The 23,282-nt window shown below is 38.5% G+C and overlaps 2 pseudogenes; both read left to right on the top strand.

Annotated features, from left to right (window-relative positions):
• Positions 1-1,054: 1,054 nt before the first annotated feature.
• Positions 1,055-3,041, top strand: LOC129053192 (glutamate dehydrogenase 1, mitochondrial-like; annotated as a pseudogene).
• Positions 3,042-5,350: 2,309 nt separating this feature from the next.
• Positions 5,351-6,523, top strand: LOC134760953 (heat shock transcription factor, Y-linked-like; annotated as a pseudogene).
• The last annotated feature ends 16,759 nt before the right edge of the window (positions 6,524-23,282 follow it).

The following is a 23,282-nucleotide window of genomic DNA, read 5'->3' as shown; positions in this document are numbered from 1 at the left end:
AACACAATCTCTACGAAAGTTTTTACAAATCAGGAAGATATGGTAGCTCACACCAGTAACCTTAGCAATCTATAAGTCCATGGTGGGTGGATCACTTCAGGCCAATAAATTGAGGCTGGCCTGAACAATATAGCAGGATTCTGTCTATAAAAATTATTAAAATAATTAAAGAAATTGAATAATTATCTGAGCCTGCTGGCCTTTTCCTGGAGAACCAGCAAACTGGGAGACTGAAGCTACAAGAACATGCGTATCACAGGCTGCCCCTAAGGAGATCAGACAGATACCTGATTCTTTTACGTAGCTAAGTGGATACAGCCTACTTTACGTTTATCTTTTTCATGTAAAAATGCTTATTTTCTTGCCTTTTTATGACTATAGGTAGGCTTGTTGTTTGGAGTCAGAAGACAGCTTTAGCTGAGCCATCTCCCCCTGAAAACACAAGGCATTCTTCCTCCCTACACAGTCACCCATCTTAGCAACCCAAAATGCTCAGCCAGAATTTGACTTAGATTTTCCTATATTTAATGTGATTTTGTCTTCTTATTCTCCCATTAACGATCTCTTTTCTCCACACTCATGTCCCATCTTTTGCTACTGTTAGTAATCATTCAACCCCTCCCATCACAAAAGAAGCGTATACTCCCTTCAGATAGAGCAACATGAAAATTCTCCAGAAAAGTAAAAAATTAAAAAATATATATATTTTAATTTTGCACTTTTTTTAATTTAAAAAACGGTCAAAATTCAGGAACCATATGCATCTGGTAGGAGACGGGTTTTATCTTCACAAAGAATTTACTGATGTGAACATTTTTGTTACATAATATTAGTAGAAAAATATCTGAATTAAACAAGAACAAAAAACCGCAAAACCTGGGGTGAAGCCCTGCTGCTGTCCCGGGCCGGGCCCGCTGCCCTGGACTCAGCGGCTGCCCACTCTGCTGCGTTGCTGGGCCAGACCCGGGGACAGTCCACCCCAACCCCGCAGTCGGGGCTCGCATTGGCCGCCTGGAGCCACTAAAGCGAGGCGGTGGCCGACCTCTAGGACGACCACAACTTCTTCAAGATGGTGGAGGGCTTCTTCAATTGCGGCGCCAGCATCGTGGAGGACAACCTGGTGGAGGACATGAGGACCTGGGAGAGCGAGAAGCAGAAGGAGAACAGGCTGTGCGGCATCCTGTGGATAATCAAGCCCTGCAACCATGTGCTGAGTCTCTCCTTCCGCATCGGGCAAGACACGGCTCCTGGGAGGTCATCTAAGGTTACCCGGCCCAGCACAGCCAGCACCGCATGCCCTGCAAGGGAAGTGTCCATTACAGCACTGATGTGAGTGTAGATGAAGTAAAAGCTTTGGCTTCTCTGATGACACACAAGTGTGCGGTGGTTGATGTGCCATTTGGGGGTGCTAAAGTTGGTGTTAAGATCAATCCCAAGAACTATACTAGTAATGAATTGGAAAAGATCACAGGGAGCTTCACCATGGAGCTGGCAAAGAAGGACTTTATTGGTCGTGGCATTGATGTGCCTGCTCCAGACCTGAGCACAGGTGAGAGGGAGATGTCCTGGATCACTGATGCCTATGCCAGTACCATAGAACACTATGACATTAATACACAAGCTCATGTTACTGGTAAACCCATCAGCCAAGGGGTAATCCATGGACGCATCTCTGCTACTGGCCATGGTGTCTTCCATGGGATTGAAAACATCATCAATGAAGCTTCTTACATGAGCATTTTAGGAATGACACCAGGGTTTGGAGATAAAACATTTGTCGTTCAGGGATTTGGTAATCTGGGCCTACACTCTATGAGATATTTACATCGGTTTGGTGCTAAATGTATTGATGTTGGTGAGTCTGAAGGGAGTATATGGAATCCAGGTGGTATTTACCCAAAGGAAGTGGAAGACTTCAAATTGCAACGTGGGTCCATTCTGGGCTTCCCCAAGGCAAAGCCCTATGAAGGAAGCATCTTGGCAGCCAACTGTGACATACTGATCCCAGCTGCCAGTGAGAAGCAGTTGACCAAATCCAATGAACCCAGAGTCAAAGGCAATATCATTGCTGAAGGTGCCAAGGGGCCAACAACTCCAGAAGCTGACAAGATCTTCCTGGAGGGAAACATAATTGTTATTCCAGATCTCTACTTGAATGCTGGAGGAATGACAGTATCTTACTTTGAGTGGCTGAAGAATCTAAATCATGTCAGCTGTAGCCGTTTGACTTTCAAATATGAAAGGGATTCTAACTACCACTTGCTTAAGTCTGTTCAAGAGAGTTTAGAAAGACAATTTGGAAAGCATGGTGGAACTATTCCCATTGTACCCACGGCAGAGTTCCAAGACAGGACACCGGGTGCATCTGAGAAAGACATCAAGCACTCTGGCTTGGTGTACACAATGGAGCATTTTGCGAGGCAAATCATGTACACAGACAGGAAGTATAACCTTGGATTGGACCTGAGAACAGCTGCTTATGTCAATACCATTGAGAAAGTCTTCAAAGTGTACAATGAAGCTGGTGTGACCTTCACATAGATGGATCATGGCTGACTTCCTCACTATCCTCTTCACGTGTAACTTCTGCAGACTTATCACAAGTTTACATGCAACTACAGAAATCCCTTTCTCTCCTGACTCATTAATAATGGATACCATTCTCAACAATCAATCCAAATCAGCCCGTTAAGGAGAAATAAGTTAAGGTTAGAGGATCATGTACAAGCTGAGTGTGAAAGTAGAAGTCACCTACACCAGAGAGCCATTTTGGTATTTTGCCTTCAAATAAAAAGCCTCCTCCATCTGGCTGTGCAGTCTTGCTCCGTGGCTTTTCTCAACACAATCAGTGCTAGTGCTGGGGAAGGGAGAGTCAAGAGCAGTCAGTTGCTTACTTATTTTGCTCTGGATGAGTCTGGGACATGCTGTAACTTTAACACATTTAAGAAGTAGGTTTGTGGCCTTTTCAAAAGGTGGCATGGTCGTCAAGTGAATTCTTAGTATTTTATATCAGCAAAATAACTCAATTTTGCAGGTTGCAAACAAATACAAAAGCTGTTTCTGTTTATGAATTTTATTATTTTAGAATAGAATAAGTACACGCTGCTGTAATAAAATTGTCTTTAATCACTTAACAAGCCTAACCTTGACTCAAATAGTGAATGCCTATAAAAATAATAAATGAAAAAAACTAGTATTTTTATATCATAAAACAATATTATTTATAGCTTATCATTCATGTATTGTTGTCCAGCAAACATTAAAAGCCCTGTGGATAATTAAGTTTTCTTCATAACATGCAAAATGTTGGAGGCTATTTTCGTTAAAACAGTCAGAATTTGCTTACTATAATTAAGACACATAGTCCAAAGAATGCAGGAAACTTTTTATCATGTTAACTAATTGTTCTCTTTTGAAGATCTATGGTGACTAAACTATAATTCAAGTAGAGTGTCCCAGAAAAAAAAACACTTTGGCTCCCTGTTTGGAGTCTGGCAGCCTCTGAGCATTGCCAATGACCCCTACTCACCTGACTTTGTATCCTCTCCTTTTAGAGGCTTTCCATTCTGCACCCAGCTTCCCTAACAGAGAGCTGAAAACAACCTTGGGTTGAGTGTTTCATTTGGGAGTTATTTTGCCATGGCCTTTTGAACAGTAGTGTTCCCATGAAGTGCTAGATAATACATGTGCAAGAATCAGCTTTTTTTTTTTTTAAACTATAACACCTTTCAGAAATTTCTAACTACTTTGTAACTGCATGGCTTAAAGTGTTGATAAAAGCAGTTATTTAAAGTCTACGTTTTCCAAAAAAAAAAAAAAAAAAAAAAACCCAAAACCTAAAGGATATTAAACCAAGACAATCTTCTTACAATGACACCTCTTTCCAGTATGAGAGAACTACCTCCTACGATATGAGAAATATCTATATTTTATTTCTTTCTTCTACACGCATTCAACACTTATCAATGCCAGAGTTGAAATTTTAATATGTCAAATTTCAACCATAAAGATATAAAAAGTCTTACTGCTAATGCAGCATTGTTATTTTATTCAATATTAATATTACATTATAAATTCAAATCCTGCTTAATAATGATAACAATTATTTGCAGGACACAAAGATTATTCCTTACAAAATCGTTTTTATAGAGATTATGTTCTTGGAGCCAAATAAAAATTTTACTGCTTAGACAAACGTACATACTTACTTTTCTTACATTTTCTTGTTGTTATTATTTTTATTGTTATTATTATTTATTTACATCTCCTATTCTTTGGGATCTCCTTACAAGTAAATCACCTTCATTTAAAATCTCTTTTGTTGTTAAGGTTTGTCAGATATTTACAGACATACCAAATAAAATCATTATTTATTTTTCTGATATGACTGAAAAAGGTTTTGAAGAGATATGCATATAAATAACTTTTTATTCTGAAACATAATTTGTTAGTTTTATTCGCAATTGTTCTCCCCTTGATTTATCAAGGTAAGTTTCACATAATGAAAAATTACATATGAGTATACAATTCAATGGAATTTAATATGTTTATGATGTTGTACAATCATCATCTATCTTTAGTTCCTAAATGTTTCTATTGCCCAGCAGGAAACTCCATACCTACTAAACAGTTCTTTTTATTTCCCAGCCTCTGATAACCAGTAACCTACTTTTTTCTCTATGGCTGTCTTTTTACCACATTGGTTTTGCACTGCAACAGTTTTCAATCCGACATGCCAAAGTCATAGAGGTTTTAAAATCGTTCATTGTTGTTTTCCTTTTCTTTTTTCTTTTTTTTTTTTTTTTTTCATTTTGCAATTACCAGGACCTATTCTCCTCTCACCAATCTAATAAGAATGTCCGTGTCAGGGAGAGAATTACATTTATTTCAGGGATTGAGGACATTATTTTCTTATTTATTTAAATGCTGCTACAGGGATATGATTTTGCAGCCTACAATGTGTAAGTGAGCAGTCTATATTTTATTTTCACTGGATACGTTTCTCAGACTGGGAAGGAAACACTTTTGGCCAGATTTTTGTTGATTGCTAGGAGACTAAAGTCCTCTTGTGATGTCTTTGCTATTCAGCTTGACATATACTAGAGTGATGCTTTAGATTGCCTTACCTGCATAGACCTTCTAAAGCTGCGTTTGAAGCTTCAGTCTTGAAAACTATACAGGCTGGAAGAGTATCTAAAGAAATATTTATTTGAGATGGCACATGTTTCTTCAGAAACTCAAGTTGTTTCTCCCAGAGATGAATTAGTTGATTCAGAAGCCTCTGCTAGATCTCCACTGTGTAAATACACATTCCTTGGGGACTCAGACTTAAGGTCAATGATTGAAGAAAATGCTGTTTAGGTTTTTTCACAAGAATCCTTGTTAAAATGGCCATGTGACACAGTGTGTGTTTCTGAGCCAGATAAAGGTAATGATTTTTTTTTCTGTGATCTTCCCCAGGAAATATCAGAAAATATTTGAGAGTGACCAATTCAAGTCTATTCTATGGGATGAGAATGGAACTTGCAGAGTGATTAATGAAGAACTCGTCAAGAAAGAAATTTTGGATAGAAAGACTCCTTACAGAATATTTCAAGATGACAGAATCAAAAGATTTGTTTGACAGGTCAGCCTTTATGGATTTAGTAAAATTTGACAGAATTTTCAAAGATCTGCCTTTGTAGCCACCTTTCTTGCAGAAGAGAATGAATCCGTTGTCTTAAGCAAGATATTTAACATATTTCAGTTACCACCTTACATAGAGTATATATGTAATTTTACTTTGTACATCAGTAAATATGTTAATACATGCAGTAAGGCCAGATTTTGAAAATTATATAAAATACTAAGGTAAATTTTTTTTTAATTTTTTGAAATTATTGAGTTCAGCTTGAGCTTTAACCTTCCAGCATTTTAAGAAATTTTGCTAACAACTTTGAATCTTACCAGTGAAATCAAAATAAATCTACCAAAGCCACTTAATGCAATGTTACTATTAATATATAACATGTTTTCACTTGAGGCCTTAACAACTTTAGTGCTTTTTTCCCAAAAGCACTTTCTTAAAAATAGTAAACCAAGTTCATGAATTATTTGATGATATTAAGTTTGTGTGATGAAACAGAAATCTGATATTTTAAGTGTTTGTTATTGTCACTTGTCTCAACAAATTGCAACAGATCAGCATGCTATTTTAAATCAGTTGACCACTATTCATATGCACTCTCATAGCACCTGCATCCAAGCAAGTGGCCACATTGTGAATTTCATTACAACCACAACTTCTCAATACCACAACCTATCTCCCTTGCAAAACGGTTTTCTGGAGCTGATAGTGGAACCATCTGCTCTTCCAACAAGATATCCTGTGGTATTAGTCAACGAGGCTCCACATCCTAACCTGCTACCAGTAGGCAAACCATGGTTGCAAATGCCTACGATACCTGATACATCAGCTGTCCCTCATTCCAGGCTAGATCTTCAACCATCAGAACTGGACAAATATCACCCTAATTACAAATGATCTTCCATTAAAACAGTATCAGATTATGCATGACAACAGAGAATAACATTTACATAGACCAAAAAAACCCTAAAAATATCTGCAATTATCTTACTGAAAAATAAAACTGCATGTCAACTTATATGTTTGCTTTTTCTTTATTTCTCAAAGTATAGTTAAAAGTAAAATGGTGTTTTCTTTCTGTGTCAGGCTATTGTACTACTTCCTATAAAAATATATGTGGGCTTTTTGATTATTTGTAAGGAAATTTGATGTGCTCCTTTGTAAGTTAAGTAATTTAGTTCTTTAAAGAGGAAAAAATAATAAAGTCTTTGGGTCCACTTGCTGCTGAAACAACATGGTACCACTGCCTGGGTAATTTGTAGAAAGGCTTATTTTGCTCATGGTTCTGGAGGTGGGGAAGTCAAGGGGCTGCATCTCATGAGATCTTCTTTCTATGTTACAACATGCAGGTGGACCTTATCTGGTGAAGGGCATGAGATGAACAGAAAATCGGGACCAAACTCATCCTTCATCAAAGCTCACTCACGAAATAACTAATTTGTTCTCCAGATAACACCATCAATTCAGTCACGAGGTTAAACACATGGCTAATCAACTCTCAAAAGTCCTACCTCCCAACATTATCACAATGAACGCAGAATTTCAATGTAAAATTTGGAGAGGACATACAAAACCATGAGAGCAGGCAAGGGAAAGGAAACAACTGCAGTTAGGAAAAAGTAGTAAGTGACTTCTCAGGTAGTCTGGCATAAATCAAATAGGGCATAAATTTGGATGGCACAAAGGGAATAGATGCTCACATAAACACACACAGACACACATACAGAGAACATCTAGAGAAAGGTTAACACACACTACATACTTCAGTATTTTCTCAGTTACATTTCCTCAGTTGTTTTAACTTTAGATTTTAGTTGGCAAAGATTTTCTTCATTGCAATTCGTACGTAGTGAGCTCAGTGTCCATGATCACAATTATTTGTGTCATCACTTGAATAATAAGATTTACATCATATTACGCTCTTGGATTGCATCACTGTCAGCACATGGTGGAATTTTACAGCTGGAATTAACAGAACACCATTTGATCTTATATCAAAGCATTCCAACATGCTTGTGACTTTCATTACCTCCTGCTAGAGTCCACCTTTCATGTTTTCTAATGCACATTTCTTTACCTTTTTTTTTTTTTCTCTGAGAACTTCTCCCTGTGTTACCCCAGATGGAGAGCAGTGGCATTATTTCAGCTCACTGCAACCTCAACCTCTGGGTTCAAGCAATTCTTGTGCCTCAACCTTTTGAGCAGGTAAAATTATATATGCCCACCACGCTGGGCTAATTTTTATATTTTTAGTAGAAATAGGGTTTCAACATTGTGGCCAGGATGGTCTTGAACTCCTGGCTGCATGTGATCCACCCACCATGGCCCCCAAAAGTGCTGAGATTACAAGCTTGAGCCACCAAACCCCACCTCTAATGCAGATTTTCATCACATTGGTTTCATTCTCCATACAAAGTCAGATTTAATTGCTTTTGTCAGGATTTAATACCTTTTAGATTCTGAGTCCAAATCCTCAGCATGGCTAAATAAATCCCTTCCAGACCTGATATTTGTTTTCATTTCAGCTTCATGTCCTTCTGTTTCACCACAGTGAGAGATTCAGACAGCTCCACTTTCAGACATGTCGTTTTCCATCTGGTAACTTGAGTCCCATTTTTTTTTCTCTTGGAGATTAAAGTCTCTCCCCCATTTGCCTACTTAAGACTCCTACAACACAGACATCACTCCTTCCAGGAGTTGCTTCTTATCTATCAAATTAGTTTTCTTGTCTGTCTGTCTTGGACACCCAAAAATGATGTAACACAGTACCTAATACATATATGTGTGTGTGTATATATATACACATATGTATGTGAATTAGTCAAAGTTGACTGGGACATATGAATATAACATCTATTTTCATTGTCAAAATGAACATTCTTGGTGTTGTGGCATTACTTTTTATCGTTTTTTCCTCACCACAAATTTTTCTAAAAGGGTAGGTCACAGTATCGTTCATTAGAGATGCAATAATTTTGACTTACGGAGACTAGCATCACTGGTTATCACTTCAACTATCACGCTTTCTTTTTATGTCTAGTTGTGATTTTTCCATGCTTTTTCTAAAACTTATTTTTCATCTTCTGCTTTGACTGGCAGATCCTTGCCTGAAAGAACTAGCTGTCTCCTTACTATTCTTTCCTTTATTTGCAGTAGCAATTCCCAGTGGCAAAGGGACATTTGGGAGCCCCTTGTGGCCTATGGAAAAAATTCAAATATCCCAAAATAAAAACTTAAAGAAGCTATTTTTGAAACTGACTTTGGATGCACGGATTCATTTGATAGAGTTCAACCTTTCTTTTGATTCAGCAGGTTGGAAACACTATAATTGTAGAATCTGCAAAGGGACATTTGGGAGCCCATAGAGGACTATGGTGAAAAACCTAATATCCCCACATAAAACCTAGAAAGAAACTATCTGTGAAACTGCTTTGTGATGTGTGGGTTCATCTCACAGAGTGAAACCATTTCTTTGATCCAACAGTTTGGAAAACTTTTGGAGAATCTGCGAAGAGATATTTGGGAGTCCTCTGAGGCCTATAATGAACTACAGAATATCCACAAACAAAAACTAGAAAGAAGCTATCTGTGAAATGTCTTTGTGATGTGTGGATTCATCTCACAGAGTTAAAACTTTCTTTTCATTCAGCAGTTGGGAAACACTTGTTTAACAGAATTTGTGAAGGAACATTTTGTAGCTCATGAGGTCTATGGTGAAAAACAAAATATCCCTGGATGAAAACTGGAAAGAAGCTATCTGTGAAACTGATTTGGGATGTGTAAATTCATCTCAAAGAATTAAACCTCCCTGTTGATTCAGCAGGTTGTAAACACTCTTTTTGGAGAATCTGCAAAGGGACATTTGGGAGCCCATTGAGGTCTTTTGAAAAGAAAAGAATATCCCCAGATGAAAACTAGAAAGAAGCTATCTGTGAAACTACTTGGTGATGTGTGGATTAATCTCATAGAGTTAAACAGTTCTTAAAATCTAGCAGGCTGAAAACACTCTTTTTGTAGAATCTGTGAAGTGACATTCGGGAGTCCTTTGAGGCCTATGAAGAAAAACTGAATATTCCCAGATAAAAGTTAGAAAGACGGTATCTTTGAAACTATTTTGTGATGTTTGGATTCATCTCACAGAGTTAAACCTTTCTTTGATTCATCAGGTTGAAAACATTCTTTTTGAAGAATCTGTGAAGGTACATTTTGGTGTCCTTTGAAACCTATGGAGGAAAATGGGGTATCCCAAGATAAAAACTAGAAAGAAACTATCTATGAAACTACTTTGTGATGTATGGATTCATCTCACAGAGTTAAACCTTTCTTTTGATTCAGCAGTTAAAAAACACTGTATTTGGAGAATCTGTGATGGGACATTTGGGAGCCCATTGAGGCCTAGAGTAAAAACAGAATATCCCCGTATCAAAATTGAAAAGAAGCTATGTATCAAACTGTGTTCTGATGTGTGGATTCATCTCACAGAGGTAAACCTTCCTTTTAATTCAGCAGGTTGAAAACACTCCTTCAGGAGATCTGTGATGGGATATTTGGGAACCCGTTGAGGCTTAAGGGAATTAATCAAATATCTGCAGATATAAGCTAGAAAGAGTCTACCTATGAAATTGCATTATGATGTGTGGATTCATCTCACAGTGTTAAATTTTGCTTTCATTCAGTAGGTGGGAAACATTCTTTTTGAAGAATCTGCAAAGGAACATTTTGGAGCCTTTTGAGTCCAATGGGGAAAAACAGAATATCCCCAGGAAAAAACTAGAAAGAAGCTATCTGTGAAACTGCTTTGTGATGTCTGGATTCATCTCACAGAGTTAAACAATTCTTTTGATTCAGCAGGTTGGACACACTCTTTTTGGAAAATTTTCAAAGAGACATTTGGAAGCCTATTGAGGCCAATGGGGAAGACCTGAATATCTACAGGTAAAAACTAGAAAGAAGTTATCTGTGAAATAGCTTTATGATGTGTGGATTCATCTCACAGAGTGAAACATTTCTTTTGATTCAGTAGATTGGACACCCTCTTTGTGAAGAATATGCAAAGGGACATTTCACAGGCCATTGAGACCTATGGGGAAAAAGAGAATATCCCCAGGTAAAAACTAGAAAGAAGCTCCCTGTGGAACTGCCTTGTTCCACAGATGAGGAATGGATTCATCGCTCAGAGTGAAACATTTCTTTTGATACAGTAGTTTGGAAACACTCTTTTTGGAGAATCTGCAAAGGGGCATTTGGGACACTTTTGAGGCCTAAGGGAAAAAATTGAATACCCTCAGGTAGAAACTAGAAAGAGGCTATCTGTAAAACTGCTTTGTGATGTGTGGATACATCTCACAGAGTTTAAACCTTTCTTTTGATGCAGCAGGATGGAGGCACTTTTTTTGGAGATTCTGATAAGGGAAATTTAAGAGACATTTGAGGCCCATGCAGAAAAAAAACCATATATCCTTAGGTAAAAACTAGCAAGAAAGTATCTGTGAAACTGCTTTGTTTTGTGTGGATTCATTTCACAGAGTTAAACATTTCTTTGGATTCAGCAGGTTGGAAACCCTCTTTCTGGAGAATCTGCAAAAAGATATTTGGGAGCCCATTGAGACCTATAACGAAAATGCCAATTTTTCCCCAAACCTAGAAATAATGTATCTATGAAACTGCTTTGTGATGTGTGGAGTCATCTCACAGAGTTAGACGTTTCTTTTGATTCAGCATGCTGGAAACACTTTTTTTTTGGAGAATGTATAAAGGAAAATTTTGTAATCCCAGTGAGGCCCATGGGGAAAAAACAAATATACTGAGGTAAAAACTAGAAAGAAGCTATTGGTATAACTGATTTGTGATGTATGCTTCATTTCAGTTTTAAACATTTCTTTTGATTCAGCAAGTTGGAAATACTCTTTTTGAGGATCTGAGAAGAGACATTTGGGAACCTATTGAAGATTATGGGGAAAAGCTCAATATCCCCAGGTAAAAACTAGAAAAAAGCTATCAAGAACCTGCTTTGTGATGTGTGGATTCATCTCACAGAGATAAACCTTTCTATTGATTCAACAGGTAAAAAACACTCTTTCTGGAGAATCTACAATGGAACATTTTGGAGACCATTGAATCATATGGGGAAAAACTGAATATCCCCAGGTAAATACTAGGAAGTAGTTATGTGTAAAACTACTCTGTGATGTGTGGATTCATCTAACAGAAGTAAAGTGTCCTTTCTATTCAGCAGGTTGGAAACACTCTTTTTGGAATATCTGCTTAGGGACATTTGGGACCCCATTGAGGTCTAGAGGAAAAAGAGAATATCACAGATAAAAATTAGAAAGAAGATGTATGAGAAATGACTTCATGATGTGTGGATTCATGTCACAGAGTTAAACCTTTCTTTTGATTCAGCAGGTTGGAAACACTCTTTTTGGAGAATCTAGGAAGGGATATTTAGAAGCTCATTGAGGCCCATGGGGAAAAATCAAATATCACCAGGAAAAACTCGAAGGAATGTATCTGTGAAACTGCTTGGTGATGTGCAGAGTCATCTAACAGAGTTAAAACTTTCTTTTGATTCAGCAGGCTGGAATCACTCTTTTTGGGGAATCTGTAATGTTAATTTAGGAGACTAGTGGACCATGTGGAAAACGGAATGTACCCAGGTAGAAACTAAAAACAAGCTGTCTGTCAAACAGCCCAGGGTTAAAACTTTCTTTTGATTCAGCAGGTTGGAAACACTATTTTTGGAGGATCTGTGAAGGGACATTTGGAAGTTCATTGAGGCCAATGGGGTAAAATGGAATATCCCATGATTCAAAACTAGAAAGAAACTATCTGTGAAACTGCTTTGTGGCTTGCAGATTCTTCTCACAGAGTTAATACTTTCTTTTGATTCAACAGGTTGAAAACACTTTTTTTTTTTTTTTTGGAAAGTCTGTGAAGGGATATTTTAGGTCCCTTAAAAGATCATGGGGAAAGTCAGAATATTCTCAGGTAAAAACTTGAAAGAATCTATGTGTGAAACTGCTTTGTGATTTGTGGATTCATCTCAGAATTAATCCTTTCTTTTGATTCATCAAGTTAGAAAATCTCAGCCAGGTGGGGTGGCTCATGCCTCTAATCTCAGGACTTTGGGAGGCTGAGGTGGGTGCATCACAAGGTCAGGAGTTTGAGATGGTCCTGGCTAACATGCTGAAACCCCATATGTACTAAAAATACAAAAAAAAGTTATCCAGGCATGGTGGTGGGTGCCTTAGTCCCAGCTACTTGGGAGGCTGAGGCAGGAGAACAGCATGTACCTGCATGGTGGAGTTTGCAGTGATTGGGAAATTGCAACACTTCACTCTCGCCTGGGTGACAGAACAAGATTCCACCTCCAAAAAAAAAAAAGAAAAGAAAAAGAAAATCTCTTTTTGGAGTATGTGCAAAGGGATATTTGGGAGACGACTGAGGCCCATATGGAAAAACTTAATATCTCCAGGTAAAGACAAGAAAAAAGCTGTCTGTGAAACTCCTTTGTGATGGGTAGATCCATCTCAAAGAGTTAAATGTTTCTTTTGATTCAGCAGGATGGAAACACTCTTTTTTAGAGATTCTGCTAAGGGATATTTGTGAACCCATTGAAGCCTATGGGGAAACTAAATATTCCCAGGTAAAAACTAGAAAGAAGGTATCTGTGAAACTGCTTTGTGGTGTGTGGATCCATCTCTTAGAGATAAACCTCTTTTTTGACACAGCAGTTTAAAACACTCTTTGTGGAGGATCTCCAAACGGACGTTTGGAAGCCCATTGAGGACAATGTGAAAAACCAAATATTGCCAGGTAAAAACTAGAAAGAAGCTATCTGTAAAACTACTTTGTGGTTTGTTGATTCTTCTCAGAGTTACATGTTTCCTTTGATTCAACATGTTGGAAACAATCTTTTTGGAAAATTTGCAAAGGCACATTTGGGAGCCGATTGAGGCATATGGGGAAAAACCCAATATCCCCAGGTAAAAACTAGAAAAAACTTTCTATGAAACTGGTTTATGATGTGTGGATTCGTCTTTCTGAATTAAACCTTTCTTTTGATTCAGCAGGTTGGGAACCCTCTTTTTGGAGAAACTGTGAAGGGATTTTTGGGAACCCATTGAGGTCCATTTGGAGAAACTGAATTTTCACAGGTAAAAACTAGAAAGAATCTGTGTAACAGCTTTGTGATGTGTGGATTCATCTCACAGAGTTAAATCTTTCTTTGGATTCAGCAGATTAAAAACACTCTTTTTGGAGAATCTATGAAGGGATTTTTGACAGCCCATTAAGGCCTATTGGGTAAAAAACTAGTATCCTGAGGTAAAAACTAGAAAGAAGCTATCTGTGAAACTGCTTTTGTCACGTGTGGATTCATCTTACTGAGTTAAACCTTTCTTTGGATTCAGCAGGTTAAAAACACTCTTTTTGGAGAATTTGCATAGGGATATTTGGGAGTCCATTCAGGCCCATGTGGAAAAATCCAATATCCCCAGCAAAACATTAGAAAGAAAGTGTCTGTGAAATTGCTTTGTGATGTGTGGATTCACCTCACAAAGTTAAACCTTTCTTTTGATTTATCTGGTTGGAAATGTGGGAAAGAGAGTTTCTAGGGTGCCACTTGTGTTGGTCTCCCCTGTATGGGACATACATTGAAAGCCATAGGTGGCCTCTGAGAAGAAAAGTCTCCTTATTGCCTTCAGGATTTTATGCCCCAAGAGCATAACCACTCAGCAGCATTCCACAGTTTTCTCAGGATGATAATACTCCATTGAAACAGTGGAGTATAGTCAAACATCTTAGCTTCCCCTAAAAACTGCTACCACCTGCTTCAGTCCCAATAAGTTAAAAGTCTTAAGTAGTTTAGACACACGCCTCTCCTCAAGGAAATTCACATAAATCACCACTGCTATAAATTTTATGGAATGACTCACAAGCTCTCCTTCACTGATTAATCCTTTTCCTCATTCCTTCCTCCCCTTCCCATCTACTGTAAGAACAAAGAGCCTGTATACCAATAAATTGAGTGGAGCCTGAGAACTTTGGGCTGTGAGCAAGCCTTCAATGCTCCAGTCCCCTAGACCCACCTTTTAAACACTTATGCTGTCTCTTTCTAACTCCTTTTTTCTCCACCAGAGACGAGGTACCTGCTGGGTGGTGTGGGGTTGGATTCCCCAACATCTGGCACCCAACACGGGTCTCCCTATAATCTCTACAAATAATCCAGTGAAGATATGCCAGAGTATGGAAAGTGGAGCATGACTGACAAAGGACACCCACGTAAGTTTTCACTTCAGTCTTTATGGAGAATTCCATGGTAACCACAGGAAAATATGGGTCAGGCTGAAAGTAAGTTTGCTAATTACTTAAGGCTGGTGCTGCAGTCATTGTGCTGCAGTGGGGCAATTGTGAGTACCCAAAACCTCACATCTTTGTTCCATCTCATAGGAGAGTATTCTCCTTGGTTCCTGGAATATGGAAAAAAGAATGTAAAAGATTGGTATAAGGTCAGATCAGACTTAAAATGAGCACAACAAGAGAGCCACAATATTCCTTTCTCCTCTTGGTCTGTGTGGTTGGCAATTAAAAGAGCACTGAAGTGCTTCCTCACTGAAGTGGAAGGAGTAGGAGTTTCAGGATGACATAGAAAATTTTAATAATCAGAAGTCTGATGATCAGCAAAGTGAACCATCACAGTCTAGGCTTAAAAAGGGGGAGAAATGGGAAACTATATATGCTAACTTCCTGAAACTTATGAAAGGATCAGTTCCATCTACTGCAGAAACAGTGCCACCTACTGTGCCTTTAGGGGAAGGCCTTTAGGGGAAGGCCTGGAATGGTCACCCCTGCCTGAGCCTTATGAATTTCTGGAAAGGGAGACTGAGATGTGGCTTGCCACTCCTGTTTCATGTCCCTCCATTAACTATGGTGAAGGAAAGCTTCAGGCTTACCCAACAGCCAATTACAGTGAGGGAATGACCCAAGCTTGTACACCTGCTAATTATGGTAAAGGAATGTTGTGAGCCACCCCAAATACTAATGATGGCTCAGGGATAATGCAGGCATCCATTCTCCCAAGAGGAGAAATGGGGTATTTGGATGTTTGGCAGTTTTCATTAAATATTCTGCCAGCTGAGAAGTCCAGAGAACATGATGAAGCAGACTGGGAGCTATTTTATTTTAAAATATTAAAAGACTTAAGCAAGCAATTGGACAATATGGACCAAATTCTCCTTATGTTCATTCCTTATTACAATCTGTGGCTTATAACCAACATTTAATACTTATAGATTAGGAGTCATTAACCTAATCCACCTTGTTCTCCTCTCAATTTCTGTAATTTGAAACCTAGTGGATGGATCAAGCAACAAATCAGACATGCAGAAATGCGCAAGCCTAACCTCCCATTAATATCACATCTGATGAGTTGCTTGGAATTGGACAGACATGAAGTACTGAAAATCAAGCAATGATAATGGGTGTTGAAAACGTTCATCAGCTCAGAACTATATGCCTAAGAGCCAGGGAAAAAATTCATGACCCTGGTACTATTTATCCGCATTTTATCTCAGTTCAACAGGTTTCAAGGGAGCCTTATCCAGATTTTGTCACCCATTTGCAAGACACGGTTCAAAAGGCCATTTTGGATTACCATGCCAGGAAAGTGATCTGTGAAGGAACATTTTGGAGCCCATTGAAATCTATGGGGAAAAACTGTATATTCACAGGTAAAAACTAGAAGGAAGCTATCTATGAAACTGTTTTCTGATGTGTGGATTCATCTTACAGATATAAAACTTTCTTTTGATTCAGCAGGTTGGAAACACTCTTTTTGGAGAATCTGTAATGAAACATCTGAGAGCACATTGAGGCCTATGAGGGAAAACTGAATATCTCCAGATAAAAACTAGAAAGTAGCTATCTGTGAAACTGCTTTTTGATATGGGGATTCATCTCACAGGTTAAAACTGTCTTTTGATGGAGAAGTTAGAAACACTATTTTTGGAGAATCTGCATGAAGACATTTGAGAGGCCATTGAGGCCTATGGGAAAATAACCAAATATCTTCAGATAAAAACTAGAATCTCTCTGTGAAACTACTTTCTGATGTGTAGATTCATGTAACAGAGTTAAACCTTTTTTTCATTCAGCATGTTGTAAACACTCTGTGGAATCTGCAAAGGCATATATTGAGCTCACTGAAGTGTGTGGTGAAAAACAAAGTATCCCCAGATAGAAACCAGAAACAAGCTTTCTGTGAAACTTCTTTGTAATATTTGGATTCATCTCAAAGTGTTACACCTTTCTTTTGATTCAGTGGTTTGGAAACTCTCCTTTTAAATGATGTCCAAAGGGAATTTTTGAGCCCATTGAGTACTTGGGGAGAAACTGAATATCCCCAGGTGAAAACTATGAAGAAGCTATCTGTGAAACTTCTTTGTGATATGTGGATTCATGTCACATATTTAAAATTTTCTTTTTGTGCCGCAGGTTGGAATGACTTTTTTTGGAGAATCTGCAAAGACACATTTGGGTGCCCTTTGAGTTTTATGTGGAAAAACATAATTTCAAGAGATAAAACCTAGTAAGAAGCTATTTGTGAAATTGCTTTGTGACATTTGGATTCATTTCACAGAGTTAAATCTTTCTGTTGATTCACCAGCCTGAAAACACTCTTTTAGGACAATCTGCAATAAAACATTTGGGAGCCCATTGAGGCATATGGGGAAAAACCAAATATCTCCATTTAAAAACTAGAAAGACTTGAGGGACTGATCCAAGATGGCTGAATAGGAACAGCCTACAGTTCCCAGAGTGACACAGAAGACAGGTGATATCTGCATTTCCAACTGAGGTAGTGGGTTCATCTCTCTGGGACTTGTTGGACAGTGGATGCAGCCCATGGAGTGTGAGCTGAAGCAGGCTGGGACATTGTCTCACCCAGGAAGGAAGGGGGTTGGGAAATTCCCTTTCTTAGCCAAGGGAAGACATGGTGGATGGTACCTGGAAAATCAGGACACTCCTATCTTAATACTGCACTTTTCCACAGTCTTAGCAAATGGCATACAAGGAGATTATATTCCATGCCTGGCTCAGAGGGTCCCACATCCACAGAGCCTTGCTCACTGCTAGCACAGCAGTCCAAGATTGAGCTGCAAGGCAACTGCAATCCTGGAGGAGGGGCATCCACCATGTCTGAGGCTTAAGTAGCTAAACAAAGCAGCTGGGAAATTCAAATTTGGTGGAGCCCATCACAGCTCAATGAGGCCTGTTGCTACTGTAGACTGCACCTCTGGGGGCAGGGTATAGCTGAACAAAAGGCAGTAGAAGCTTCTGCAGACATAAAAGTACCTGTGTGGCAGCTTTGAAGAGTGTAGTCCTTCTTCCAGCATGGCGTTTGAGATCTGAGAATGGACAGACTAGCTCTTCAAGTGGGTCCTTGAACCCCAAGTAGACTAACTGGGAGACACCTCCCAGTAGGGGCTGACTGATACCTCATACAGCTTGGTGCACCTCTCAGATGAAGCTTCCAGATGAAGGATCAGGCAGCAACATTTCCTGTTGTGCAGTATTTGCTGTTCTGCAGCCTCCGTTGGAGATACCCAAGCAAACAGGGTCTGGAGTGGACCTCCAACAAAGGTTAATGGAGGTGAAACTGAGAGCCCTTACTTTTAGAAAGAAAACTAATAAACAGAAAGAATAGCAACAACATCAACAAAAAGAACATCCATGCCAAAGCCCCATCTGTAGGTCACCATCATCAAAGACCAAACGTAGATAAAACCACAAAGATGGGGAGAAACCAGAGCAGAAAACCTGAAAATTCTAAAAATCAGAGCATCTTTTCTCATCCAAAGGAAAGCAAGCTTCTCCTCAGCAACAGAACAAAGCTGGAGGGAGAATGACTTTGATGAGATGACAGAAGTAGTGTTCGGAAGATGGATAATAACAAACTTCTCTGAGCTAAAGAAGGATGTTTGAACCCATGACAAAGAAGCTAAAAACTTGGGGAATAAAGATTAGACGATGGATTAGCTAGGATAAACAGCACAGAGAAGACCTTAAATGACCTGATGGAACTGAAAACCATGACATAAGTACTATGTGATGCATGCAGAAGCTTCAGTAGCTAACTCGATCAAGTGGAAGAAAGGGTATCAGTGATGGAAGATCAAATGAATGAAATGAAGCAAGAAGACAATTTTAGAGAAAAAAGAGTAAAAATAAACTAACAAATCCTCTAAGAAATATGGGACTGTGAGAAAAGACCAAATCTACATCTGATTTGTGTACCTGAATGTGACAGAGAGAATGGAACCAAGTTGGAAAACACTCCGCATGATATTATCCAGGAGAACTTCCCCAACTTAGCAAGGCAGGCCAACATTCAAATTCAGGAAATACAGAGAATACCACAAAGATACTCCTCAAGAAGAGCAAACACAAGAAACATAATTGTCAGATTCACCAAGGTTGAAATGAAGGAAAAAATGTTAAAGGAAGCCAGAGAGAAAGGCTGGAATTCCCACAAAGGGAAGTCCATCAGACTAACAGTAGATCTCTCAGAAGAAACTCTACAAGCCAAAGAGAGTGAGGCCTATATTCAGCTTTCTTAATGAAAATAATTTTCAACCCAGAATTTCATATCCAGCAAAACTAAGCTTCATAAGTGAAGGGGAAATACAATCCTTTGCAGACAAGCAAATGCTGAGAGGTTTTGTCACCACCAGTCCTGCCTTACAGGAGCTCCTGAAGGAAGCACTAAACATGGAAAAGAAAAATCGGTAAGAGCCACTGCAAAAACATGCCAAACTGTAAAGACCATCAATGCTAGGAAGAAACTACATCAACTAACGAGCAAAATAACCACCTAACATATTAATGACAGGATCAAATTCATATATAACAGTATTAACCTTCAACATAAGTGGGCTAAATGCCCCAATTAAAAGACAGACTGGCAAATTGGATAAAGTGTCAAGGCCCATCAGTGTTCTGTACTGAGAAGACCCATCTTCTATGTAGAGACACACATTGGCTCAAAATAAAGGGATGGAAGAAGACCTACCAAGCAACTGGAAAACAAACAACAACAAAAAAAGCAGGGTTTGCAATCCTAATCTCTGATAAAACAGGCTTTAAACTAACAAAGATCAAAAGAGACAAAGAAGGCCATTACATAATGGTATAGAGATCAATTAAACAAGAAGAGTGAACTATCCTAAATATATATGCACTCGATAAAGAAGCACCCAGATTTGTAAGGCAAGTTCTTAGAAACCCACAAAGAGACTTAGAATCCCACACAACAATAATGGGAGTCTTTAACACCCCACTGTCAGCATTAGAGAGATCAACAAGACAGAAATTTAACAAGGATAACCAGTACTTGAACTCAGTTGTGGACCAAGTGGACCTAATGGACATCTAGAGAACTCTCCACCACAAATCAACATAACATACATTCTTCTCAGCACCACATCACACTTTTTCCAAAATTGACCACATAGTTGGAAGTAAAGCATCCTCAGCAAAAGTAAAAGAACAAATATTATAACAAACTGTCTCTCAGACGACAGTGCAATCAGATTGGATCTCAGGATTAAGAAACTTACTCAAAACCACACAACTGCATGGAAACTGAACAATTTGCTCCTGAGTGACCACTGGGCAATAACGAAATGAAGGCAGAAATAAAGTTGTTCTTTGAAACCAATGAGAACAAAGACAAACATAACAGAATCTCTGGAACACATTTAACGTAGTGTGTAGAAGGAAATTCATAGCACCAAATGCCCACAAGAGAAAGCAGAAAAGATCTAAAATCGACAGCCTAACATCGCAATTAAAAGAAATAGAGAATCAAGAACAAACACATTCAAAAGCTAGCAGAAGATGAGAAATAATTCAGATCAGAGCACAACTGAATGAGATAGAGAAATTAAAAAAACCCTTCAAAAAATAAATGAATCCAGGAGCTGGTATTTTGGAAAGATCAACAAAATTGATAGACCACTGGCAAGGCTAATAAAGAATAAAAGAGGGAAGAAACAAATAGATGAAATACACCTTCCCAAGGCTAAACCAGGGAGATGTTGAAGCCCTGAATAGACCAATAACAGGCTCTGAAATGGAGGTAATAATTAGTAGCCTACCAACCAAAAAAAGTCCAGGACCAGACGGATTCACAGCTGAAATCTCCCAGAAATACAAAGAGGAGCTGACACCATTCCTCGTGAAACTATTCCAATCAATAGAAAAGAGGGAATCCTCCCTAACTTATTTTATGAGGCCAGCATCATGCTGATACCAAAGCCTGGCAGAGACACAACAAAAAAAGAGAATTATAGACCAATATCTCTGATGAACATTGAAGCAATAATCCTCAATAAAACACTGGAAAACTGAATACAGCAGCACATCAAAAAGCTTATCCACTACAATCCAGTGGGCTTCATCCCTGGGATGCAAGGCTGGTTCAACATATCCAAATCAATAAACATAATCATCCTATAATCAGAACCAAAGACAAAAACCACATGATTGTCTCAATATATGCAGAAGAAACCTCTGACAAATTTCAACAGCATTTCATGCTAAAAACTCTCAATAAACTAGATATTGATGGGATGTATCTCAAAATAATAAGAGCTATTTATCAAAAACCCACAGCTAATATCATATTGAATGGGCAAAAACTGGAGCATTTGCTTTGAAAATTGGCACAAGACAGGGATGCCCTCTTACCACTCCTGTTCAGCATAGTGTTGGAAGTTCTGTCCAGGACAATCAGGCAGGAGAAACAAATAAAGGATATTTAAATAGGAAAAGAGGAAGTCAAATTGTCCCTGTTTGCAGATCACATGATTGTATACTTACAAAACTCCATTGTCTCATCCCAAAATCTCCCCTTAAGCTGAAAAGCAACTTCAGCAAAGTCTCAGGATACCAAATCAATGGGCAAAAACCACAAGCATTCCTATACACCTATAACAGACAAACAGAGGCATATCATGAGTTAACTCCAATTCACAATTGCTTCAAAGAGGACAAAATACCTAGGAATCCAACTTACAAGGATGTGAAGGACCTTTTCAAGGAGAACAACAAAGCGCTGCTCAAATAAATGAAACAGGACACAAACAAATGGAAGAATATTTCATGCTCATGGTTCAGCATGTTGGAAACAATCTCACTGGAGAATCTACAAAGGGACTTTTGTAAGCCTACTGAGGCCTTTTGGGAAAAACTGAATATCCCTAGATAAAAACAATAAAGAAGCTACCTGTGTAACTACTTTGTGATGTGTGTATGCAACTCACAAAGTTAAAGCTTTATGTGGATTCAGCATTTTTGAAACGCTCTTTGTGGAGAATCTGAAAAATGGACATTTGGCAGTCCATTGAGGCCTAAAGGGAAAATCAGAATATCTCCAGAAAAACTAGAAAGAAGTTCTCCATGAAACTGCTGTATGATGTTTGAATTAATCTCACAAGGTTAAAAATTTCTTTTGATTCAGCAGTTTGGAAAAACACATTTTGAGGAATCCACTATGCGACATCTGGGATCCCATTCATGCCTATGGGGAAAAGTCAAAAACCTGAGATAAAAACTGGAAAGAATCTCTGTGAAACTGCTTTGTGATATGTGAATTTATCTCACAGAGGGAAACGTTTCTTTTGTTTCAGCAGGTTGGAAACACTCTTTTTGAAGAAAGTGCAAAAGGGCATTTGGAAGCCCACTGTGGCCCATGGGGAAAAACTGAATATCCCAAGACAAAAACTAGACAGAAGTGATCCTTGAAAGTGCTATGTGATGTGTGGATTTATCTCACAGAGTTAAATTTTTTTCTGATTCAGCTTGTTGGAAACACTCTTTCTGGAAAATTTGCAAAGGGACATTTGGGAGCCACTGAGGCCTAAGGGGAAAAACAGAATATCTCCAGATAAAAACTAGAAACAAGCTATCTTGAAACTGCATTGTGATGTGTGGATTCATCCCACAGAGTTAAAACTTTCTTCTTATTGAGCAGGTTGGAAACACTCTTTTTGGAATATCTCACATGTGGGTGCCCATTAAGGCCTACAAAGAAAAACAGAATATCCCCTTATAAAAACTAGAAAGAAGCTACTGTGAAATTGCTTTGTGATGTGTGGATTCATCTCACAGAGTTAAAATTTTCTATTGATTCAGCAGGTTGGAAACACTTTTTTTGGAGTGTCTGCTATGGGACATTTGTAAGCCCATTGTGGCCTATAGGGAAAAACTGAACATGCTCAGATAAAAATAAGAAAGAAGCCACTGGTGAAACTGCTTTGTAATGTGAAGATTCACCTCTTAGATTTAAACATTTCTATTCATGTAGAATGTTGGAAACACTCTTTTTGGAGAATCTACAAAGTGGCATTTGGGAGCCCATTGAGGCTGATGGTACAAAACAGTATATCCTCCAATTAAAACGAGAAAGAACGTATCCGTGAAACTGCTTTGTGATATGTGGATTCAGCTCACAGGGTTATACCATTCTTTTAATTCAGCAGTTTGGAAACACTCCTTTTGTAGAATCTGTGAAGGGACATTTTGGACTGCATTAAGACCTATGGTTAAAAACAAAATATCCCACAATAAAAACCTGTAAGAAGCTATCTGTGAT

Source organism: Pongo abelii, chromosome Y, assembly GCF_028885655.2.
Source record: "Pongo abelii isolate AG06213 chromosome Y, NHGRI_mPonAbe1-v2.0_pri, whole genome shotgun sequence".
NCBI classification, from domain to species: Eukaryota; Metazoa; Chordata; class Mammalia; order Primates; family Hominidae; genus Pongo; species Pongo abelii.
Note: the sequence above shows the minus strand (reverse complement) of the source record. Positions and strands in the feature narration are given on the sequence as shown.